The sequence below is a fragment of the Pinus tabuliformis genome, chromosome 9, assembly GCF_031772625.1.
Source record: "Pinus tabuliformis cultivar Carrire ecotype Pingquan chromosome 9, CPIR1, whole genome shotgun sequence".
NCBI classification, from domain to species: domain Eukaryota; kingdom Viridiplantae; phylum Streptophyta; class Pinopsida; order Pinales; family Pinaceae; genus Pinus; species Pinus tabuliformis.
Genome location: NC_142307.1, coordinates 976,265,304 through 976,292,355, shown reverse-complemented (window position 1 = coordinate 976,292,355; position 27,052 = coordinate 976,265,304).

The following is a 27,052-nucleotide window of genomic DNA, read 5'->3' as shown; positions in this document are numbered from 1 at the left end:
AATCGTTAACACACAGTTTATTCCTGCGCACAGTCCAGAACTAACGCAGCTTGGAATCGATGACTGTCATTGTACTTTTCAGCCTCAGGAAATCGGTCCACTACTTCAACGTTGATTCGGTTCTTGCTGAACATTGCAGAATCAACTTTATCAATTATTGCTTCAATAACCCAGCTCCAACTTTATTCATCAGCATTTGGCTTTGCACAACACGCTGTCACAGTTTGTCTCTGCGCCAATACACAGTCTCTCAATCCCAAAGTGAAAAAACCATGTGCTCTGATACCACATAATACATATTAAAACAACTCAGAAACATATTGCAGTAAACATAGATACGAAACTAGACAAAAATATAGGCGGAAAAGGCAGAAGCCTCAGGTATTCTCTCTCACATTTTCCATTCATTAAAAAAATTGAATATAGTGTTACAAATAAATAGATGAGATATAGTGTTCTCAAGATAATGCGTGCTATCTTAGACACTTTTGGTTGAGATAATTTCTCACCAGACACACACCAATATAGGAGTTACCTAAACTAACTCCTATCTTAGAGGAACAACCCAAGAGTTAGGCACAAATTCCTAACTTGGAATATTTAATTTATTTATTTATTTTTGGATTTATTATTGTTTTATGAGAGAGGCTAACATTATAACATAAAGCTTCCTCATTGTCTTTGCATAAATTGGAATGTCTCTAACCATTTGCAACAAATTGATTTTAGCTCCTTTACGAAATTAGACTAAGGTTGTAGAGTGGTCTTGGCTATGGCTAATCGCTCTGGGTAAGGTGGATTTATGGTAGTTTCAATGAAAACAACAACATTAACGACTATAAAGGATCCATTGTGTATTCTAATAATAACAATAATGTCCACTATTACAACAGTTCCAATATGGGTTTTAACATGTTATTCCTCTAGCATTTCCCCTAATTGCGGCTAAGGTGAGATCTTGTTCTATAATGGAAGGAGATGTTCCCAAATTTAATAGCTTGGTTGATATCAGGTGCATATGATCATATTTAATGGGGGGAGATACAATAGGTGGAGAATACAAGAGCTTCAACTTGCTTCTCCAATTTATTGTCTTGATTGGGGTTAGATTATTGTTGACACAGGTTTTACGCACCCTAGTCAACAAGGGAGAAGTGAACCAAACCATGGCTCTTTAAATATTCCAAGCTATTTGGTGTGGTCACCCTTGACGAGTTTTAAGGCTTAGTTAGCCTTCAAATATCTACTCTTGCAAAGAGGAAACCATGGAAAAACTAATCCTAACTATTTATGGTTAATCTAAATCTAATCTAAGACTAATGCATACTAACTAATGCTATGAATTAAAAAATTATACAAAAATATACTACAGAAAAATATGCTACATAATTATGTTACAAAAACTAAAGCAAGGTGTTATAATACAAGAAATGTATAAGAATATGATACAGGGAGCAAATAAGAGAACATATTGTAACTAGTGTGTGAAATGTGAATGTATTTTCTAACACAATATAAAAAGATGCAATATGCAAACTAATATTTAATTTATAAATGCAAGTATAAATTAAAATAAAAGGAAAATAATTCTTAATGTAATATAAATGAAAGATTTAAAGCTATGTAAAATCAAAATTCAACTTTCTTAAACTAGCATAGGTCAAACACTATTGGTTTCAACATCACACATTAAGAATACAACTTAAATACATAAGACTATACTAATTTCCCACTGAGACATACATAAAGGGAAATTGTAACAATCTCTTATAACCATTCAATTACTTGTTTATGAATCAAACCAATATGAAAATAATCTAAATGAGAATTTGAATTTAGAAATTGCTACAACACTAACATTAATTCAATTCATATGCAAAAAGTTACATTATCTTAATTCTAAATGTTTGGAATAAAACCACATAAACCTAGACCAGATCTATGCCTAGAGAAACTATCAAACTCACTACACAAGTCATAGAGAGTGATATTGATATAAAAAAATTATATAAATTAAATCAACTTAATACATAAAAAAAATACATTGAAATTGTTAATTGCTCACATAATAAAATTATGTAAATTGTGAACTAATGTCTCCTGTATTCTCATAAATGAAATCACACAGAGGCCAAAAGATGATAATAATTAATGAATTTGGAACAATTGAAGGCACAATAAGTGAATAACTGAATAAAACCAAATTCTTAAAACTCATTGGATTATTCAAAAGTTTTCCATAGTCACAATATAGTTAAAGAGATGATAATAATTAATGAATTTGGAACCATTAAAAGCACAATAAGTGATTAACTGAATAAAACCAATTCTTAAAACTCACTGTATTATTCAAAAGTTTTCCATAGTCACAATATAGTTAAAGAGCATTTCCTTTCACAAAAATCTCCCTCACATACCGTCTCTCGTACACGTGTGCTCTACTATAGATCGATCCTATTTCCCCTCTTAATAACAATTTTATAGTAATATACAAGCGACATAACAAGATTCTCTTCAGCAACTCGAATATGAGATCCAAAACATATGGGTGAGGTTTAATAACAAGATTCTCTTCAACAACTCGAATAGGTTTAATAAACTATTTTCACTGGAAAGTCGACGCAAGTCATTGCCATGGGTGAGCTTTAATTTTAAGCGCAAATAATTATTTTCAAACCTCCTAGTAGTGCTATGAGTTCAAGCTTCAAGTTTTTGAATGTCTACATAATAAAGTCACATGCAAAAATAACCTACATGTTAGGCTTGTGATGTCTCACGAAGGTTCCAAAATGTATGTGTTTTAAGCTTGAAGCTTGGTATAATACACGTTTGCTTTTCTGGGTAATATATGTCATATAAAGCTCTTATTTTTCATCACCCACCACAATCTTATTTTACATTTGAACGTTGCCAATCAATAGGGTGGCCTTTTTAAAAAAAATTATATCTATTTGGCGAGCCAACAAATGGTGACATACTGGGACAAACCAGTTATCTCTAGGTGAGTGATCCAAAACCTATAAAACTCAAGGAATAAAGATAAGATGTTTTGAGATGTTGGTGCTCATGTAACCCGAAAGGTTTCACCTTTGATTTGTATAATTATAGTTTGAAGTCTTCAACATGCCCAAATCATTTCCACCATAATTCGAAAATAAGATAAAATATAAACCCATAAATTGAATCAGTGAAATTGATTGATAATAAGTTTAGGGTAAGACAAGGAAACCAAGTAAATCATAGTTGTTATATTAAATTTAGTACCATAGGAACGGTTGTTTCCACCATCAGGTGTTTATATCCTCGATAGGGATACCTTTTAACCCAATGAAATTATTTTATCCCATCCATTAGATATAGATTCCGAGTTTTTGAGAATATTTACTTTACTTGTGAGTTTTCTTAGAAATCAACTAAGGGTTTATGTCCTGGCTTGGTAACCAGATAATGGCAACGCCATTCATAAGAACCAATAGAAGTGAATAATCCAACTCATGATGAGACCTCTTGCTTTTCACTATTGCGACCAAAAGCCATTACCTTGGCTTGGTGGCCAATAGTGGTAATGTCACTTTTGTGGGGACCCATGATCATGGTAGGCTGATTCATAATGATAACTCTTATCCCTTAGTTAATCGTTTTATGTTAAAATAAAATATGATTATGATTAACCTTCTTAATAGATTAGAAAGTAAATATACTCCTTAAGAGCAAGGGATGGCATGAAAAGTTTTTAATCACTAATATTTACTGGTTAGTTTTGCTACTCCAAAGACTCATGAATTTATTAAGTAAACTTATGATTTCAAGATCATTCTCTTGGGTTTAAGACAATTCTTTTAGAACAATGGTGAAAATATTAAGACGCTTATTGAGTACAGTCCAATAATAAGTTTACAAAATCAGAAACTTAAATTATCAGGAGGGTTGAGTGTTAGCACAAAGAAAAAATCTTCGCAGAAAATATTTCCTTAAAGCTAAGATTTCATTTATGTATAATAGAGGATAAACTACGTACCCAATAATCACACCAAGGAGAACCTGGAAATGTTCAAATCTATCCCTATTCAAACGAAGGAGAGAAGGACTAGGGGAACCTACAAATGTCAAATCAAAGAAAAACAAAAGCATGAAAATAGGTAAAAAACAATTGAGCATATATAAATTTATTAATACAATCACAGGTCAAGAGTGATAAAAAGGATCAAAGTTTAGGGATAATTTTGAAAATTTACATATTTTACCCCTTTAATTTTTTATTGATGTAAGTATATACTTGACTCTAATTTCTTTATTGAGCATTGAGTGAGGTGTTTTTATGGTTTGACCTTTTATTAAAGAAATCATAAAATGAAATGCTAAATACTAATGTGCAAGTATGATGTTAATCTCAAAACTAAAGAGAGCCATGAAAACTACATTTTATGTGAAATGAAAGAGAAATTTATGAGTTATTATTTCACTAAATGTATTCTTGTTTATTAATCTTATGATGAAAATTGCATTAAGAATATAAAGAGAGAAACAAACAAATTTAAGTAAAACCCCCTAACAATATCGTGATGATGGATCATCTCCAACTCATTCTTTTCATACCTATATTATTCAATAAGAAAGAGTAAAAACCAAACAAAGACTAATATACCTCTAAACCTACCTTAAACTAATCAATTTCCATAACATTAAGTGAAATCATATTTCTAGTGTAACCATGAAATCAACTCCAATCCTGTAATGAAAAAGAAATCTCCAAATAGTAAAATGAATTGGAGCTTCTTGAAATTAAAAATAAAAAAGTCATGTTTACCAGGAAAATTTTCATTAAAAAGCGAGGCAAGAATTACTTTACCATTTTGATACATTTTTTCAAAATATGAATCCTCAAGGAATTCCACAATCATGTCACAACAATTGAAATGGAAATTATTTATCGGATAAATTAATTTTGTGAAAGACAAATGTATCATTTGAGGATTCATTGAGGAAATAAAACCATTGGTTTGATCCTTCCTGTATATTAGATCAATTAATTCAAAATGTGCCGATGAAAAATAAATATTGGATTGGATTAATGGGTTATTATGGAATGCAGGATCCTCAAATTCAATAAGGATGAGTGCATGTCATTTATTTGGAATTAATGAAAAAGAAATATATTACAACATGTATTTTTTCCTTGTGAATGGTTAAAGAGTAGGTGGATCATGTTATATTTTATAATCATCATTTTCAATAAGTGCCTCACCTATACTTATCATATATGAAGGATCAGATTATGGTGGCACCATGTAAGATGAATTATAAAAAGATTAATGTGCACCAAAATATGTGAAAAGGTCAAGATATAAATAGTAAAAAGAGTTGGAAACAAGAGAATGAAAATGTTATCTTGAACTATCATATTTATGATGAGTATACTTTCAAGAGATCCTTATTTACTTTGTACATTGTCTCCATTATGTTTAGGTGATGAGAAATCAAATATTAAATGATTATTAAGATTGGTATCTTGTATGTTTGAAAAATCAACATATTCATGAACAACTTCATGTAGAAATATGGTGATAGAATTGCAACTGCTCAAGGAATTTAATCTAAATCAAGAGACACAATTCTACTCTACTTCTCTGTGGAAATTAATTCACAATTTCAAACAGCATTCACAAACATGCATCAATCACGTACACAAGTACACTTATTTATCTAAGAGAAACCAACTAGTAAAAACCCCTTAAGCCTGCTTGCATTAATTTGATGAATATAGAATGTATTACAATTGCTAGCTCGCTCTAAGCTCCACCTGCAAGTGAATAACCGTTCTCTCTGATCAATGAAAATATCTGATCCAAAATTAGTCAATTTCTTCCTCCACATGAGCTCCTATATCCTTGTGAAAATACTGAGGAATTAGGTCGCTATTTTTTAGGAATTTTACTCCAATTGATTGCGCAATTCCGAAGGATTGATCATTGATTGCATGCAACACCTGTACAATCAAGCCTAGTCTACAACTAATGTTACACTGCCTTGGAATCTCTAGCACAACTGAGCAATTCAAATTCCTTGCATGCATGATCTATTTTTGGTTGATTGATCAGTTAACTGGATGATATCTGAGTTAGACTACTGTCCTACTGTGCAACTGACCTCCAATTGGTTTTTATCAGCAATTAGAACTAGTTTAACTGAATACAACTTGAAATAACTGAACTGGATTGATACAAATTAGCAATCAACACATGCAAACTGAACTCCAAGTTCTTAACTCGAATTTATTGAGCTAACTGAGTGACAAGAGCCATTTACCCTTAGTTAAATGCCTCCAAGTTGTCTGCTGATGTGGAGATTTCAAATTTACTCAATTTTACCAAGGCTAAGTCAAATTGAGCCTTTCTTGCTACAGTTATCAACACTTCATGACAATGATATAATCTTTCTTGAGATGTAATTTGTCGATTAAGATTGATATTTTCTTTCTCACAAGGAGGTTCAACATCTGTAAACCATTCTATTAGATCATTATCAATATGTTCATTTACAATTGAATCTAAGAACATATTAGAGTGAGAATTAAATGCATCTTGATCAACAATTAAATCTTATCCCACTAATTCCCTAACAACAATTTGTCAATAGAGAGACTAGTTTGTTTATTAATAGAGTTGTTCTCACTTGATTCTACCCCTTGTACTGGTTCAGTGGAATTTTGAGAATGTCGATTTTCTAAAGGATCCATCTGAATTTGTAGAGAAGATCCATGTTGTGATTTGGTGTTACAATATTTTTACAACCTACCAAATACAATTGAATCAAGATTAATGAAAGGGGAAAAAGTATTAGAAATGATATCTAACAAAAGAGGCAAATCATTAAGATGAAATTAAAAAAAATGATTAACTTTTTCTACAAATCTTTCTAAAGATGAATGATCCTCGCTTAATAAAACCCCTAATTCCTCCTAAGTCTTATTTTGATCATAGGTTTCAAAAGCATCTAAAAATTCTTCAGCAAAACTAAAACCAATTAAAAATAGAATGGGGCGGAAAAGTCTCAAACGAATCCTTGATTCTTCCCCTGAATGTGAAGGAAAATAACCTACATAAAACATTCAAATCAATAATCTTATATTTAATGCATTTACACCAAAACTTATCTAAATGTTTCAATGCAGGTGTACTTCCTTCATCGTCAAACTAGAGTTGGGACAAGATATGAGTTGTCTCGTGAGGAATATACGGTAATGCAATGCTAAAATCATCCTCACACATAAAGGTTTGGGCAAGATTCATTGATTAGATACAACAATAAAAAAAGTGACTCCAAATAGGTTGAATTTCCTTCTAACCTACCTTTAAGTACATGTCAAACGACACAAAGAAGAAGGAAAAAACTTGAATAATAAGAGGCTGAGGGGTTAATGATTTGATTATTTATTTAATGTCAAGCCCTCCTTCTAGTGCCATTTTATTGACATGGGTTTTATACACCTTAGTCAACAAGGGAGAAGTGACCAAGGTCGGGGCTCTTTCAATAGCCCAAGTTGTTTGGTGTGGTCACCCTCGAAGGGTTTTAAGGCTCCGTTAGCCTTCAGATTCCTCCTCTTGTGTAGAAGAAACCAGGGAAAAGCTAGTCCTAGTTTTATATAGTTAATATAAATCTAATATAAGACTAATGTATGATAACTAATGTTAAGAATTAAAATATTTTACAACAATCTGCTACAAAAAAATATGCTACAAAATTATGTTACAAAAACTAAAGCAAGGTGTTCTAATACAAGAAATGTATAAGACTATGATACAGGAAGAAAATGCCAAAACATATAGTAACTAGTGTGTGAAATATGAATGTATTTTCTAAGAGAATATGCAATATGCAATATGCAATACGCAAACTAATATTTAATTTATAAATGCAATCATAAATTAAACTAAAAGGAAAATAATTCTTAATGTGATATAAATGAAATATTTAAAATTACGTAAAAGTAAAATTCAACTCTCTCAAATTAACATAGGATAAACATTGTTAGTTTCAACATTACACATCAAGAATAAAACTTAAACACATAAGACAATACTAATTTCCAGCTAAGACATACATAAAGGGTAACTGTAACAATATCTTAAAAATAGATAACGATTCAATTACTTGTTTATGAATCAAACCAATAAACAAATAATCAAAATGGGCATATGAATTTGGAAATTGCTACAACACTAACATTAATTCAATTCCTATGCAAAAGGTAACATTATCTTAGTTCTAAATTTCTAAAACAAAACCACAGGAACCTAGACTAGATATATGTCTAGATCAACTATCGATCTCAGGACACAAGTCACTAGAGAGTGATATTGATCATATAAAAACTTACACAAATAAAATCAACATAAGATATAAAAAAAAATGCAATGGAAGTGTTAACTATTCATGGAATAAAATCACATAAACAATGAACTATTGTCTCCTATATTATGAGAAATAAAATCACAGAGAATTCAAAATATGATAAGAATCAAAGAGTATGGAACAACTGAAGGCACAATAAATCATTAACTTAATAAAACCAAGTCTTAAAAATCACTGTAATATTCAAAATTATTCCACAGTCATAATATAGTTAAAGATAATTTCCTTTCACCAAAATCTCCCTCTCCTACAGTCTCTAGTGCACGCACGATTTACTACAAATCGATCCCATTTTCCCCCTCTCAACAACAATTTTATAGTCATACACAAACAACAGAATGAGATTCTCTTCAACAACTCGAATGTGAGATCCAAAACATATAGGAAGAGAATATATTCCTATAAAAGTGTATCCAACAATTTTGATAAAATAAAAGAACATTCGAATTATTATGTCTTCTCAACTAAAAATAAAGAAATATTATGTCTTCATAAATTGATTTGTGTTCCCCTTCTCTCGGCTTAAATTAAGCGATATGTGATTATGCTGTGATCCTGGTGATTAGGAGTCTATTCTTAGTTCGACGATATTCAAAATGCATGACAAATCAATGGTTTAATTGGATAACCTGCTTCACATGGAGCATGCTTGTTTTGATATCAAAAGGATTGGGCCACTAAATTTTGCGTAGAATTTGCACGTGTTATGTTCAGTTTATTCTGTGTTGGCAATTCCTTTTACCGTAAGTCTTAAAACAAGGTTGGATATGCAAAAAGCATGGTTTAATAAACTATTTACTGGCAAGTCAACTCAAGTCGTTTTCATGGGTGAGGTTTAATTTTAAGCACATATCATTCTTTTCAAACCTCTTAGTAGTTTTATGAGTTCGAGCTTCAAGTTTTTGAATGGCTAGATAATAAATTCACATCGAAAATAACCTATATGTTAGGCCTGTGATGTCTCGCACATGTTTTATAATATATACATGTTTAAAGCTTGAATCTTTGTATAATATGCATTTTCTTTTCTTGATATAAAACACTTATATTTCATCACCTACCGTGATCCTATTTTACATTAGAACATTGCCATTAACGTGGTGGCCTTAAAAAAAAAAAGCTATATCTATTCATTATATCCATTATTTAGTTTCTTCTTTATGTTTATTTATTATAAAATGCAATATATATTTTTTTGAAATTTTTTGTTTACGTGCATGAAAAGAAAACACCTTTTCATGAAAATAAAATCTCTCTCCACATAATTTTGGGAAAGAAATCACTCTTTGCAAGTAAACAAAACTCAATCACTCTTGTAGAAAGAAAACAACACTCAACACAACTAGATCCCAACTTGCCTAAATGAAATCCCTCGACACAAAAAAAAAATATCACACACCAATTTCCAATAACATAACCAATCATAAATCAAATGTTACTACTATAACTACATCTATAACATCGGGCTAGAAATAATAAAGGATAACATTATTAAAGTGTATTAGCTATCTATAACAACACTACATAATAGTAAACTATAGCAACAATTAATAACAATATTTGAGTAAAAACAAGTAATGCTCATTAATTTATAACAATAATCCAATCAAGACTCTCTAACAGTAGTAAATCATAACAAACTATGACAACGTTATACATCAAAAGTAAAGATACATTTTAGTAAGTATCTATGATGGCTATATTTGAGTAACAATGACCTGCGTTTACGAATTCCTACAAACTATCATGAGTAACAATAGTGCATTCATCACATAGGAAATTATTAACGACAATAAAATTTAATTCCAGAAATCTAGTTTACAACCCACAAACTAATTAAATGAAAAAACTACCTTACCTATACAATCATAACAATCCCTTATAAGAGGAGGGCCCTTTCTCATTATCAGAGAACTAAAGGAAATCTCACATCCCAAAGGTTACAAAATAATTCATAAAATGAGCCATGAACTTGCTGGGTCTTGCATTAATGGTAAAGAACGATATATATGGACAATCTAAGAAAAATAATGCCAACCCCCTTGTCAGGGCAAGGAGATCTCCTTTTATAGGTTTTCCCTTGCATCCAATCTTGGCAATAAGTCAAAACATGAATAGACTTGAGAATATTTCAATTATCTAGCTATTCAAATAAATTTAACTAAGAATTGTTAATAACCAATTAAAATAGATTGTATACAATTAAGTTTATTTCCATAACAACTCCCTTGATTAGAAAATGACTAAAAGTTAGGGATCATAACCACTGCGGAAAAATCGACCACATTATTTAGGCATAGTTGAATCGTTTCTATCATAATGAATCAATTTGATCATATTGAGTAACAATGTACATAACAACAACCCAAAATATCATTGAATATTTTGGCTATAATGGCATGGAATATTATGACATCTCGATATATTGGAGTAATAACAAAGTGGAATAATGGAGTAAAAACATCTTGAAAATGAGCATGTAATAGCATCCTAGGTCATTTGGGTCATTGTGTAGACATTTTCCTCAACATACTATCAGTAAAACACCCAAAACATACATTATCCTTTGTTTTTTTTGTTAGGTAATGCAAGTCCTGAGATGACTAGCACACCTAAACTGTGATTTGAGTAATCACAACCTATGGGCATCTAAGTCATCAAAATCACCTGGGAATTGCACCCATCCTGGGTTAGATTAGCCATTAGCATGGATGGATTTTTCCCTGGAGTTTCGAACCAATGACCTTTTCACCACAGAGTGCCTTAACAGAACACCCTGTCACCATTTATTCTACATCCCATGGGTTAACATCTATTCTCCTTTCAAATGAAAGAAGAACTTAGTGGATTAGAGTGACATAAATACCTAACATACTTGAACCAAAATATGGATATTATGTCGAAAGGATGTGACTATTGAAGATAGAATAGACAAAAATATAAGGAAAATTGTGATAAATATAGACTCATTCTTGAACCCAACATAGTGTTAAAGGGCTAAATCACCTATCTCTTGGTTGGTTGGACGAAAGGGAGATTGAATGAGCAAAGAGCACTATACAGGTAATAGTAAAGTTCTTAGCTCTAAAAGACACTAAGGAAGAAAAAACATGAATAAAAGGATGGTGTCATTGTTAAAAACATGAGATGCACTTCTAAAGTTGAGATAGGCCATAAACTAAATGTGAACATGAAGAGACCCATGTGTAAGAACTTGGGAAAATAAGAGAATATTTTTCATGAATAGAATGTGACATGATGAAGGGGTCAAAGGATTCATAATACCATGGATCAACTCCCATGGTAAAGAAATGCCATACACTATAAAGGGAGAGGAAGACAATTGAAAATAATGTTGAACCCATATAAATGTAAGCAATAGAAAAACCTAGGAGATTGAGAAAATAATCATAGACCAAGTGAAGAAGGGTAAGCCGACTAAAGAATAAAGTATGAGTAGATTAAACTTTATAGTGAAGCATTGTAGTGTCCCACCTCGACAAGGTTAGTTTTGTGACACTTGGAGAGGGTGACTTTGATACAATGATAGAAGATTATACATGTCAGACTTATGTATATCCTTGTATGCTATAGACCTAGTTTCGATCACCTAGTTGTTTTGTGCTTATGATAATATCTATGGTTATGTGTATAAGAGTGATTTTGGTTAAGTACATACTATCAGTGTTTTCACTTTTGGTATCCTAGTTTTGACATAGGTGTATGACATGGATGGTGACCTAGGATTGAGACACATAGATCCATAGATGATCATGGTTATGTGGAACATATGTTTAATTATGATTTATAGATGATGCATGATTTGTATGATTATATATGCTTAATCTTGTACTAAGAAGGATGTGGTAGGGTACCTAGTCATTTTCCAACAAGGATGCCAAAATTATAAATGATTATGGAAGTAATTTATTCAAAACCAAAATAATTGTGGAAGTCATGCAAAATTCTTGGCCTTGTAACAAGAACTTACCAACAAAGCATCAGATGGGTATGAGTTCACAATCAATACCCTAAGGTGAAGTGTAGAGTTTCAAAGAAAATAGATGAGAATCCATGGAAATTAGGGTGTGGAGTCCTAAATCCATGAAATATAAATACATGGGGTATTGGATATATAATAAAAGGATAAGGATGCAAAGTCCTAACTATTCAAAAGATCAAGGTGTGGAATATTGGATCCTTAGAGTAGATTAGGGCACAAAGTCCTTAATATACTAAGGCGTAGAGATGCATGCAATAGGGATGTAGAATCACTATTCTCTAGAATAAAATACCACCCATGGGAAGCTCAAGGATGATTTTACTTAATAAAATCTCATTTCTGGCAATTCTGGAGTGAATTTTTGAAAATAGAAAGTCATGTATAACATCTCAAGTATGACTTTCCAGAAAGAGTAAATCACCTTGCATCAATTGGTAATCAAGTAGAGTTGAAGGAAAATCACTTATCACTAATCAATCCTAATCGTACAATATTGAATTAATCATAAATATTATTCATATTACATTTATTATTATACTCTATGAGACTATGATAGTATTAAAAGGAATTAGAAGTCACCTTCATCACCTCAATCACTTCACATACCTCTCCTTGATGACTCTCATGGCTCTACATAAATCTCTCTCTTAATGATAAATTAAACTCTCTCTTACACACTCATCAAAGACATGGCATATTCCCCTTACACACATTGAAATCATGCCACAAAAGATTCCTCTTACGCTCTCTTTAATGCATATGTTACACTCTCCTTAACTAAGGCATGCATACCTCTCCATAATGGCATGAGTTACACTCCTGTAAATGGAATATGTTACTTTTCGTCAAGGCTTGTATATTACTCCTCCTCTATCACAATAATTTTTTTCTCCTCCTACATATTTGTCTCATGTCTTCTCACTTGAGGGAGAAAGAGGTGGATTGTAATTCCAAGAGGAGAGACTTGAAGAGGATTGTGAGAGGGAGAGACTTGGAGAGTATCCACATGCCATCAAAATAAATCTAAAATTCCTAAACTAAATTATTAAGTAGCTCTAGCTGGTGGAGTTGACCATGAGTGGTATTGAGAGGAAGTGAAAATTATCTTCCTCACCTTGCCTTGTATATTTATCTGCTGTTATATTTTGGTACTGCTTATGAACTCTTATAACTCAGGGGTTCTAGGGAGAGATGTTATCCCTAAATATGGTTGGGTGGAAAGAGAGATGGTTCAAAAGAGTTGGTTAAGGAATCAAAGATGGATCATATTCTCGACGATTGGAGTCAAATATCTCATCAGGTAAACATTTAATTGTCTTGAAATTTTAGTATAGAATTAGCATTAAACATTAAAAGAAATTTAAATTATTGTAAGCATCTAATTTTGGTTTAAGCTTATGTTATATGGAACCTTATTAGGTAGTTGAAAATGAATACTAAGAGTGGTCAATATGTATGGATGTTTAGATCTCAAGTTGGAATTATTATTGGTGTAGTTTATTGTATTGACCTCGGTATTGTAGCGTTTGAGAAAGGAAAACCAAATATTGCTAAAGGTAATTACAATAAAGAACTGCCAAAGGAGTTGGGTAATAGTTTCATGAGTTATGGTTTTGTTTCATTTTAATTGAAATAGGTAATTAGAGGCATATTTTAGAAAGGGTTTTAGGGTATGTTTGCAAAGTGTTTGGAAAAATCTGTCAATAGGAAATGCTATTATTTTTATTATATATGTAGATAGTTATGCATGAATAAGTGCTAGCTTTCAGCCTACCAGAGAAGTAAGGAAATGAACATATATCCAAAATATACTTGGAGGAATCACTAGATTAGTCCTTAAAATAAAAATGCAAAAAAATGATGGCAACCAAGAGTTTCAAAGAAAATAATTGAGGTAATTTTTAGTCATTATGTGCTTGCAATATTTGTAAATGTAGATAACAAATAAGGATACACAATGAATTAAGAGAATCATCACTGATGAAATCTTATCTTGGAGTGCTCCTCTATATGTATTACAATAGCTCAGGATGCTTGCCATGTGTTTGTAGGAATGGTTGAATGAAAATAATGCTTGATGAATCTCAAACCCTTAAATTCACTTACAATATATGAGACATTTAGAAAATAATTTAGACAATGTATAAGTAATTATCACTAAATTCTATGTTGTTATTTTTTTTATGCATGGAGGTATACTAAAGTCTGCATGCCATCTATTTGAAAAAAATTGTAAATGAAATTCCAGGAGTCAAAATATTTCTTAGATTAAAAAAATGCATCCATGGGTTATTTCTTAATGATTAAGGACAACATCAAGGGGTATCCATACCGTTTTGTCCTGTAACCTCTGATTTTATTCCCGAAAAATGCTTTTCCAAACCTATATCATAAATCTGGGCAATTTTTCATATTACTGATGCTATTAGGTCCCTATAATAATACTAGTGTATCACCCTATTGTTATTATTGTGCCCATGTATCCCCCATGTTGTTATTGTTGTGCTCCATAGAAGCCCACTATTATTATTGTTGTGCCCTTACATTATTATTATTATGTAGCTTTTGATTATATTGTGACCCCTTAGACTCCTATATTTACCAAGGAGGTCTTATCATTTATATCATCCAAGAATTGTTCATTTACGTAATGTAAAGGAGGTTTCCCCCTCGAACAGGATAATTTTTAAGTCGTTTCTCTATATTTTGTTCTATGAGATGGTTGCATAACATTTGGTATCAGATCTTTGGATTCTAGGGTTTCGCTTCTTCGAACAGGTCATATTGGAATTTTTTCTATAAATGTTTTTCTACGACGATTCAAAATCTAAAATTGCAACCACGTAGAGTTGAAACATTGATGAACTTTTTGTTCGAATTTCAGATCTTGTTTCACTATATCTTCAGAGATTTGATCCCAAGAATTTATGGTTTTTGTAGGCTCCATAATTCCATCTCAAAAAGGTGACCTAGGGAAAATCGTCATAACTTTATCTCTGGGTATTGAATTTTAATTTCAAAAAAATTGCCTGAAAATGCATACACTGAATTTTTTGTTATATCATTTGGGCTGAATTTCAAAACAATGATGCGTGGAACTCTGTACAAGTTAGCTCTATTGAATTAGTTTATAATCGGGTCAACATGGGAGATTGGGCACAACTCTTTCTTTAAGAATCCAATATCAGTTTGAATTATGGGGTTGGAAATAAGACTCATAGGGATAAGACAAGACAAATTTTCATACCTTGGAGATCCAAAATTACAGATATACAATAGTTTCAATATCGAGCTCCTAAAAAGCAAGAAAAAGGTGTGTGTTTTTTAAAATTTTGCATAACTTTTGTTCAAAAAATCAGTTTGAAGTGATTCAAAGGGCATAGTGAAACATAGATATCATTGCTTGATTCCAAAATTCCCTGAAACAAAAAATGGACACACCTAGTAAGAAACCAAAAAGCTATTCTATGACACATGAAGAAGAGGAATAAATGCAACATGATATATCAAATATACAATACCAAGTGCAACAAATTTTGCTCTCGCAATAAGTAACAAAAAATGAATTGGAAGCCATGATGAATGTTAAGATATATGGTATAAAAATGGGCATGGGATTTAATATAGATAGTATAAAAAGGGACATGAGAGTTTTGAATGATGGTTTAAGAGTAGACATGGAAGCAATGATGAATTTCAAAATAGAGGGGTTGAAGGAGGGTTTGGAAAAGTTTCTAGAAGAAAGGCTTCCCAGTGGTGACAAGGTAATCCATGAGAATCATAATGAGGAAAAAAGGAATATGAATTATGATTTTAGAGACTCTAATGTTTGGTTTAAGAACCACCACATTCCAAAGATCGATATGAGGAAGTTTGATGGAAAGGATCCAGTAACATGGATACTACAAATGGAGCAATATTTTGATCTCCATGATGTGCAACACACAAAAAAGGTACACATTGCATCCTTATATTTAGAACCCAATAAGTGTGTATGGTATCGATGACTTTGTTCCCCTAAACCACTTGTCACTTGGTCAATTTTTATGAAGGAAATGATAACACATTATGAGGCTACAAAGAGCAACACCTTCTTTAGCCAATTGATAAATCTCAAACAAAAGGGTTCAATGGTAGAGCACATGAGGAATTCCAATTGAACATCATGGTAACTAATATTCTAGAGGAGCATATGATTGATGTCTTCATAGGGACTTTAAAGGATAACATCCAACATGAGGTTCACCTTTAGGAACGTGATACATTGGAGAAGGCATTTAGGGTGGAAAGAAGGGCTGAAATAAAAATTATGGAAGCAAGGAAATATACCACTCAAAACTATAAAGATGGAAGTGATATAAAATACACTAAATGTCATAAGTGTGCTAAGAATAAATTATTCTACATAGTTTGTGAAGAGGAGGAAGAAAAGGAACAAGAAACATGAAAATAGGAGGCTATACACTAGGAACCAACCCCAGGGAAAGAAGAAATGAATCCAACCATATTTTGTAATGGATTAGTAGAATTACCACTCCTCAAACTCTTAATATAAAAGGATATATTAAGAAGAAAAATGTAATAGTGATGATTGATTTAGGTATTACCCATAATTTTATTCATTGTAAGATATCCAAGGAATTGAATTGCTTCCTATATCTAATATCAAAGTGTCAAGTGATGGTTGCAAATGAAGGAACTATAAATTTCTCTATAAAGTGTCATAATATCAAGCTAACAATGGGTTGTTCTATACAACAACCTTCCCCATTTCAAAATTTTTATATAAAAATTTAATAAGAAATGGGTTCCCTTTTAGAACATAAATAAAATCAATAAAACATTCGAAAATAAATTTTTATAATAGGTCATATAAAATTTGCTTTTAAGATAGGTTAAATCGCAATCGCAATTTGCAAATCTATCAAACCCATGAAATTTCTTTTGATAAGGTTCGATCCGATTTGAAGTATAATAAAACCTTATCATAAAGCTTTATTGAAGGAAAATGATTATAAAAATAATATGTTGCATCACGCACATCCTTTATTTCAATAATGGACTTAAAGTGTCCCATTGAGATCCGCCGATGTGATAACTCTATCAGAAATCACATATCGCTACTCATCAATAAATCACTCCAAGTGTCCCATTGAGAACCTCCGATGCGATAAGCCGATCACAATCGCGCATCGCTAAAATCATAAAATACATCCCAAAAAGTTTCGTTGAAATTTTCCGATGAGATATTATTATCGTAAAGCGCGCTTTCAATAAAAGGAAAAACATGAAATATCACGAACATGTGCAGTTTAAAGTTATAAGTCAATTATAAAGAAAATTTAAATGATTTATCAATTTTAAAGCATGTCGCCTCCCCATGCCAGCTCACCACTGATCGCAATCGCAACCATGCAAAGGAACCATTTAAGCACGACACTTGTAACTCCCGATCTGCGATATGCGATTATCGCTAATCACTGATCGGGAAGTCACGATACCCATACTATAAAGGATCGTTATAAATTTTCAATGCGACATATCATCATGACATTAAAGTTTCATGTTGGAAGTTACAGGGAAATCATTAATAAGCAGTTATGGTTGAATCCTTCAAGGATTTCACCCATGGTGGCTTAATATATCATAGATCCTTAGCATCTATTTCAATTAATTGATGTTAGTCCTGTGCACTGCCTATTAGCTTTGAACAAGTATTTCCATAGTTACGTCCTTCTCTTTCATTTTGCAGAGTGAATTTGAAATCATCAATCCAACAAAAATGACTAAGAAATCTCAGAAAGTAAAGGTCCCCGTCGTAGCGAAAGGTGAACCAGAAAAGTTGGTACTGATAGTTGATGCTACCTGTGCAAGCCTCGACAAGACTTCATGGGAGGGCATATATAATCTACTCAAAGCCGATGATCCAAGAAAAATTGAAGAAGGAGCAACGACTGGTTCAACTGATAAATCAGAAAATACTCTTAATGATTTAGCCAGCTCCTTCCTCCACAGAACAGTAGCCCGTGCAAAAGTGTTACCATACAATGACCTGGTGAGATGGGTTATAGAAAGTAGCAACATAACTGATAGAGCCTTCTAAAGAACCGATGGAAGGTTGTTCGGGACATTCACGGTAGAAGATGTCAAGAATATGTATCATTTTCTGGACCCCCAGAAACATTACAAAAAAGCATTTTTAGAAGCTTTAGCTAAGGAGAACAATATATAGTCTGACCCTATCAGGTAATGGAGGAATTTCCCAAGCAAGCATAAGCATGAATCCTCTGGTATGTACTCTGTAGACTCCTTAGCATCTCCCTATTGCTATGCTGGTGCTATGATATGTAGACTCTTTAGAGTCTCTGATTTAGCTAGGTTTTCCATAGAAATGGTGCCTTTAATGGAAGCAACAATTAACTCTTATATCATGGATTGGGCAACCATTTTATGAGATAAAATGGCCAACCAAATCCTTGTTTATAGAAGAAATAGGTTTGTAACTACCCGAACAATACCCCCACTCTATATGAGTGCCTACATCATGGATACCATCTATTTCAGTTGTGAATACCCCATTTTAGGGTGGAAATGGACTCCTCAAGACCCAACCCCTATTCACATTTATCATAAGTATTTGTGGAAGACCCATTATAAAGATCATATATATAGAATTTGCCATGGTTTTGTTTTACCCGTACATCAGGCCATATTCAACAAACCTGCTCCTCAGTTATCCGATGAGGCTAGCATTAACATAACATCAATTGGTAGTTGGTACAGTGAAGAAAAATTCACCTAGGTTAGACTTTTTGGCAGCACCATAGATCCACATGTTCTCCCCTTGTACATTCCTGATAAGCTATTGGCTAGAGAAATAGCTTACCAAATAATAGAAATAGGAATGTCCACAAACCTCAAAGAGTCCAAGAAACAAATGTGGCCTTCATTTCCCATCCACTGTGGTACTTATTCACTGCATGATTTCAAACATGCAGAGAAAGAGGGAGAGAAGATAAAAATTCTCAAGTTAGCAGTCATTCCTAAGAGACAATATGATCCAATAGCAGTAGCTTACAACTTCACCACTCAAGTGAAACTTGCCAAATTTGAACATGAGATAGATGAATATGATGATCTGTTTAGTTCGACTGAGTTATTTTCACGGGTAAAACATCTAGCAAAGATCAAATTAGGAGCAGGGGGGTTGATAAGTTTATGTAGTTTAGGACACAGAGGTAATAAAAATTGCCTCTGGATTTATTGAACACTACCCCTGTGGTGAAGCAAGAGGGCCACATTGAATAAAAAACTAATGAGAAGAGTCCTAAAAAGGAGAAGAGTCCTGAAAAGGAGCAAAGTACCGAAAAGGAGCAGACAAATGAAAAGACCAACGAGCTCCTGGATACTGATGTACATATTGATTCCATCTTAATCAAGGAATGGGAGCAGTTCGATCAAATGATCAAGAACCAGAATGACTCCCAAAACATCACTATGCCAAAATTGCTCGCAACATAGGAGCCTATTGTTACTAGTACTACAATTGAAGGGGAAGTTAGCACAGTGAATATTCATCATGATATTGAAATAAGCCTAGAGAATCCCTCCGAAGATATTGTATTGAAGGTTGAGGAAATACCACCCCTGGATGTATTTTAAAGTGCAAAGCATAAGGTTGTGGTAAAAAGACAGAGGAAAAGGAGAAAAATTGACCAAGCACCATTCTCAATTCCTCAATTTGAACTAATTAATGTGGTATGGAAAGACTCAGAAGTCAATCCTTTTGAGGATTTAACCAAGCTATCTTAATATGCAGGTGCCTATATAGCCGCTACAATGGATAAGGCTTCTGAAGTTAGCCAAATTATCAAGGAAAAGGATCTAAGGATCACCCAAATTGAAGAGAAAATGACAGAAGAATAGCAGAAGATTAGTCAGATTGAGCAACAACTAGCAGAGAAAAAACAACAGAATGAGAAACTAAAAGAACAACTAAGTCTGGAGAAACAAAAGATCTATCAACAGGCTCTCCAGAAACAAAAAAAGTTGTCTCAAGAACTCAACAAGCTTCGAGTGGCAATTCAATAGGAAAATAAGGCTAAAGAAGAACAAATTGCATAGTTGCAATTACAGGTAGAGAAGTTCAAGGGTTATCTGAAGGTTGATGAATTCAATAAAGAAGCCCTGGAAGTGACTAAAGCCTTATCTCGAAAACTAACCATTCTTTGCCATAAAATATCTTTGGTTGACCCATTGTGCACTATCACTGCATCACTCAATGAACAGGAAGTTGACACTAGGCTAGAATTTGAAAACGTAGATGATAAGGTAACAAAATTTCTCTCTTTGCAAAGTTCAGAAGAAGGCATGGCTGCTAATCTACTGAAAATCCAAGAATCTCACAAAGAAATCTTGTTTTTCGAGTGGGAATCATAGTTAATAAAGGCTAAAAGAGTTACTTCTAGATCCAGGGATACAAGGAACAATGTGATCAAGTTGGTAAATGATAGCTTATATTTAGCTAACTTGATCTCCGATTGCTCTCTAGGAAAGCTCCCGAAAGAAAAAGTGTCAGAAGATCAATGGATATATGATCTGGCTAGTAGAGAAGAACAAATCGACAAAGTGCAAAGCTTGACTTGGGATGCATTTTGGTTTTTCCTAGTAAAGCTGCACAGCCAATGGATGGCCACCAAATGCCTTGCTGACGTTGTCAATCTCATGGTTCCCAAAATTTCAGATGCTATGTACACAACTCAACTAAATTCTAGGTTGTGTCACCCTCTAGAAATTTAGCAAATGCTCTCAATTTGTCAGCTACAAGTGGAAGAGAAGAAGTAGATACAATGAATCAGTTAAAAGGGTATCACACTGTTATTTTCATAAATCAAATCCAGATTTTCATGTTTGCAGTTTCAACAACTCAAAGCAATTTTTATTGACAGTTAGTTTTTATTTTATTATTTAAACCCTTTCATGTCTTTGAAGAAAGGGTCCTCAATTTGTATAATATTTGACTTGAGAAGTTGCACTTTTGTACTTCTGAATAGATTTTATCAGTAGTGGATTAAGGTTCTACATTTTTGTGAAGAAACTTTTGCAATACCTACACTTTTGTATCTCCTGAAAGGTTTTCTCAACAAGAAAATGGAATCGTTGTGTTATTTACATCGGCAAGACTCAAATGCATGCGGTATTTGTATCATTGTTCTTTTGTCTTGTTTCCCTATGTGATGAAGCATTCCTTTTAAAAATTGCTTTTGTTGATGTATATATGCTATTCAAATAATTCTTTATCATGTCATTTCTGAAGATTTAGAATTGTTATGCTTTAAAGATATATGTCAACGATATACATTGTTATGAATGCAATATGTTTTATTAATAATTAATTTGTTTAATTTTTTAAACAAAGTAATCATTATCTATGAATGTATCTTTCTATCGATTACTAATTCATCTATATGATTATTTGTCTGTTAGAAATAATCAGATATCGCATCGTTAATACATTACCCAGGTTAGATAAGTATATTTGTATATTTTTGAGTTATAGGTTAAAACACTTATCATCCTTATTATACATTATAAACTAATCATCCATTAAGCTATTCATTATATGGGAAACTGGTCCCATAATATCCAGTCAGAACCACCACACGAAACGGAAAAGGAGTTGTACTAAAGTCTGGACTGGGTGGTTATCCCCATTGTTGGTGCTAGGATTTTAGAGGCATCAAGGCTTTTGGCGCTAGAAGGAAGGCCTGAACTATGAATGATGAGAAAATCCAAATCCATAGGCCATTCTAAGAGTGGAACTACCTCACCATCTCCTCCAACTTCTCCTTCACATTCTAAATCTCCTATTTTTAAGCGAGAAGTTGAAAAGGAAAATACAACACCCACTGCTGAAAACTTAAACACACCTGAAAATTCTTCTCTTGAACCCCCTGAAGTATAGACCTTAATTCATAAATCTAAGGGTTTTCAATATCCCAAGAGCAGTTTGAGTTATCCCAAGGTAGTGTGACTTCACAATATATTCCATCTCAGCCTCTTAGTAGAGCACAGAGTGAAAATCTTGGTATTCCACCCATTGAATTTCCTCTGCCAAGTAGAAAAAGAGCTAGGAAGACACCTTTAGAGTCTGACAGTGAGACTCTTTCTTCATCATCATCCATTCCATCTAAACCATTGCAAAGTCATCCATCCATTCACCAACTCAAGATCATAGTCCATAAGGGTACATGTACTCCAACATCCTCTACCCAATCACTTTCAACTGCCTCTTCACCCTCTTCTGCTGTTAGTTCAATAATGGCACATAATCAACCTCAACGAAGGCCATGGAAAAATCCAGGAGCTGTTGCTATGCCTGCATCCTTGAGTCAATTACCAGCTCATCCTGAAAAATGGTTACCAAAATTTAATCCAGACATTGGCATATTGGCTGAAGAACATATAAACAATTTCATGTTATCAATAAACTTGAATGGGGTAATAGAAGAAGATGCTGTTGTTAGGATTTTTCCATACACTCTACAAGGGGCAGCTAGATCGTGGTATTTTTCATTACCACCAAAATCCATCAATAGCTGGGATTCTTTTCAGGAGAAATTTTTAACTAAGTTTGGAGACGATAGGTCCATAATGACTTTTATTAATATCTCTCCAATCTGAAATCTGAATCAAAGGAACCCATCAAAGACTTAAACTCCCGATTTAATAAACTGTTGAATAAAATCCCTAGAACATCCAAGCCTAGTGAAGAAGTCCGAAGCGAATGGTATATCTTTGCTTTACCTTCAAATATAGCCATTTTCGTTGATAGGGCTACCAAACCTACATTAGCAAAAAATATGAAAGAAGGGATCACTATTGAAAAACATATCATTGCTTTCAAAAAGAAAAACGCTCTTGAAGAAAGAAAATCCAAAAAGGTTACTTTCAAAGATGATTAAAAAAAGAAAGTAGTTAAAGACCCATATGACATGGAAGGTTTACAAAAGGTTTTGAAAACCATGTCCAATGAAATGGTGGAAATAAAAAAGCAAGTAGCTGAAATTTCTACTAAAAAGCCATTTAGAAACTTTAGAAGAAATCAATCAACTGAAACAAAACCACCTAATGCCATATCTGGTGCAGAATCAGATCTAGATGACGATGAAGATGAAGACATAGTTTTATCATCGAAGGAAATGGAAGAAGTGGAAACATTTGAATGTCATGGGATGTGGGAATTTATCTTGCCTAACTCTGATAATGAAAGTGAACAGGAAGCTCTCCCAGTAAATACCAGAAGTAAAAATGCAGTAGAGCCTATTTAAACAAATCCAAAGAAGAAAAATTCAAGCCCTGTTACTAAAGACAAAGCTCCCATGAAGAAAAATCTAGTTGTGCCTACCTAAAATCAACCATCATCCTCTAATCCCCCATCATCATCTAAAAAGTCAGTAGTCTCTGACTCTATGGATTATAACATCGTGGAAGACATGAAGAAGACTCGAGAAAATATTTCTTTACATGAACTTAGCAGCTTAAATATCAACAGAAGTTGTTACTAAAAGAATTGAATGCGGTACCTTCCTCTCCTCTTCCAACCAGTGTATTATCCAAGGCAACTGAAGGATCAGGTAAGCCACCATCCAATAAAGTAGATGCTACTGATGCTATTTTGATTGGAGATAGGTATAATTCTCATACTCCTCCTTTTCTCTTGACTTATGAGATCTATAATAGAAATCTGCATATCTGTCTGATAGATTCAGGGGTTTCATCAAACATAATGCCATCCTCAGTTTGCTCTAAATTAAACATTAAGCCCCCATAAATTTGCAGTTTATATTGTTCAATTAGATTGGACTAAAGTTCAAGTTTTAGGAGAGATTAATTCAGTTACTATTAGGTTATCAGTTGATCCCAGAGTAGTTCAAAGAATTGATATATTGATTGCTGACATCCCTGAGTTTTATGGTTTAATTTTAAGCAGGGATTGGTTTGAGAAACTCCATGGTTACATTTCCACTAATTGGTCTCACATGTGGCTTCCCTATAAAGGGAAACCAAATCAAATCAAAATAGATTGGGAAAAACACATGACCCATACAGTAACGAAGTTTGAATAAGAAAACCAACCTGTAGCTTTCAATAACAATATTCTCAGAAATTACTCAGCTGAGTCATTCTCTGGAACTTTTAATGCTCAACAATCGCCTTTTCCTGTTAATAGTTTGAAAATTTCTCTCATACTGATACCTCAAGATGTGTTAGTATTTCTGATGAACTTGTAAATAAATCTATAGTTAAGCCTTTATTTTTGTCTTTATATTTTGATGGATCAAAATCCAATGACGGTGCAGGAGCAGGGTGTATTTTAGTTAGTCCAGAAGGGGAAAAAACTATGCTATCATGTAGACTAGAATTTGAGTGTACCAATAACACTGCAGAATACGAGGCATTGATCCAAGGGATCTATAAAGAAATAGGCCTGAATATTCAATATCTGAAAGTATTTGGTGATTCCGAAATTTTCATTAAACAAGTAAGGAACACTATCCATTGTCTCTCAGGTCATCTCAAACATCATCAATCCCTTTTTCAAGATCTCATAAATCATTTTCTGGAATTTAACATTTCTCCTATTCCTAGATCTCAGAATGCAGCAGATGATTTATTGGCTAATGTTGCTTCAAAGCTCCTTCCATCCGAGGATTATAGTCCAGATAGGTTTTCAATTGAATTAATTTTTCAGCCATATGTCCTAGACAATGTCACCAATTGGTGAGTATTTAATCATGATGAAGACATTTTAAATTTCTTGACTTCTACAAAATCTTATGATGATCAGATTATTGATGAAAGCAATCATGATCTTCAGTTAAAAAAAAGACTAAATGAGAATTATATTCCTAAATTTGTGGTCAAGTTGGAAGATCTCTATGATATCAAAGATAGATTCAAAACTGTCACTAATATAAAACTTCAAAGTTCTACTTTAAAGTTTGAATTAGTAAATCTTGGCACTGAGGCCAAACCACAAAATGTCAATCTAGGGCTTGAACTCACATCAGAAGAAATATTAGCTTTCATCAAATTATTAAACAAGTACAAAAATGTTTTTGCTTGGAATTACAAAGATTTGAGAACTTATGACACTTCTGTCATCAACACACAATTCTAATGATTTCTGATGAGAAACCTATACAACAAAAGTTAAGGAAAATTCACCCAGATCTGGAAGGTCAAATCAAAGTAGAGTTGAATAAAATTCTGAAAGCTAAAATAATTTTCCTGGTTAGACATTCTAAATGAGTTTCAAACTTGGTACCTGTAAGAAAAAAAATGGTGATATTAGGATTTTCATAGATTTTAGAGATCTCAATAAGTCATGTCAAAAAGATAATTTCCCATTACCAATAATGCAGCAGATACTTCAATCAGTAGCTGGTTCAGAGTTAATGTCATTTCTTGATGGTTTTTCATGATACAATCAAATATTGGTGCATCCAGATGATAGACTAAAAACTACCTTAAGAACTAAATGGGGAACATATGCCTATTAGAAAATGCCTTTTGGTTTGATAAATGCTGAAGCTACTTTCCAATGAGCCATGGATATAGCCTTCAAAGGTTTGATCAATAGGTCAGTTGTTGTTTACTTAGATGACATAACCGTCTTTTCCAATAAAAGGGCCAATCATCTACATGATTTAAAAAAAATCTTTGAGCGATGTAAAAGGTATGGGATTTCTCTAAATCCCAAGAAATCATTCTTTGCTCTAAATGAAGGAAAACTCTTAGGGTTTATTGTATCCAAAGATGGCATATATATTGATCCTAACAGGATAAAAGAGATTTCTGATATTCCTTTGCCACATAATAAGAAATCAATGCAATAATTTTTGGGTTAGATAAATTTTATAAAAAGATTTGTTTCTGATTTTTCTCATATAGTCTTACCTTTACAAACTATGATTAAGAAAAAATTAGTTTTCAAATGGGGACATAAACGAAAAAGAAGCCTTTGACTCAATTAAACAGGTAATTATTAATTCTCCTGCATTGAATACTCCCAATTTTTCTAATCATTTTATTTTGTATACTTTGGCCACTGAAACATCTTACGCTGCCGTTTTAACACAAATCAATGATCAACAAGTAGAAGCACCTATATCTTTCTTTAGTTCCAATTTGCAGGGTGTTGAACTCAACTATTCTGAAGTTGAAAAACAAGCTTTTGTTGTGTTTAAATCTATCAAACACTTTAGACCATTTCTCCTAAAAACACACGCAAAAGTAATAGTCCCATTCTCCGCTGTGAGGCAATTGCTAGTGGAAAGGGAAGTAGGAGAAAAGAGAGCTAGTTGGGTAACAACTTTATAGGAGTATGATATTGATATTCAACCAACGAGAATTGTGAGAGGGAAATTTTTTTGCAGGTTATTAGTAGGAGCTTCTAATATTCCAAAAATGAAGATTCAAATAATACTCTTCAAGTGAATGAGATAAGTATCATAAATTCTGAATCTCAGTATGCTGATTTGATCTTTTACTTGAAAATGGATATGCTCCTTATGATTTCAGTTACAAAAACAAATGTGCCTTAAGATTGAAAGCAAGCCACTTTGAAATCAT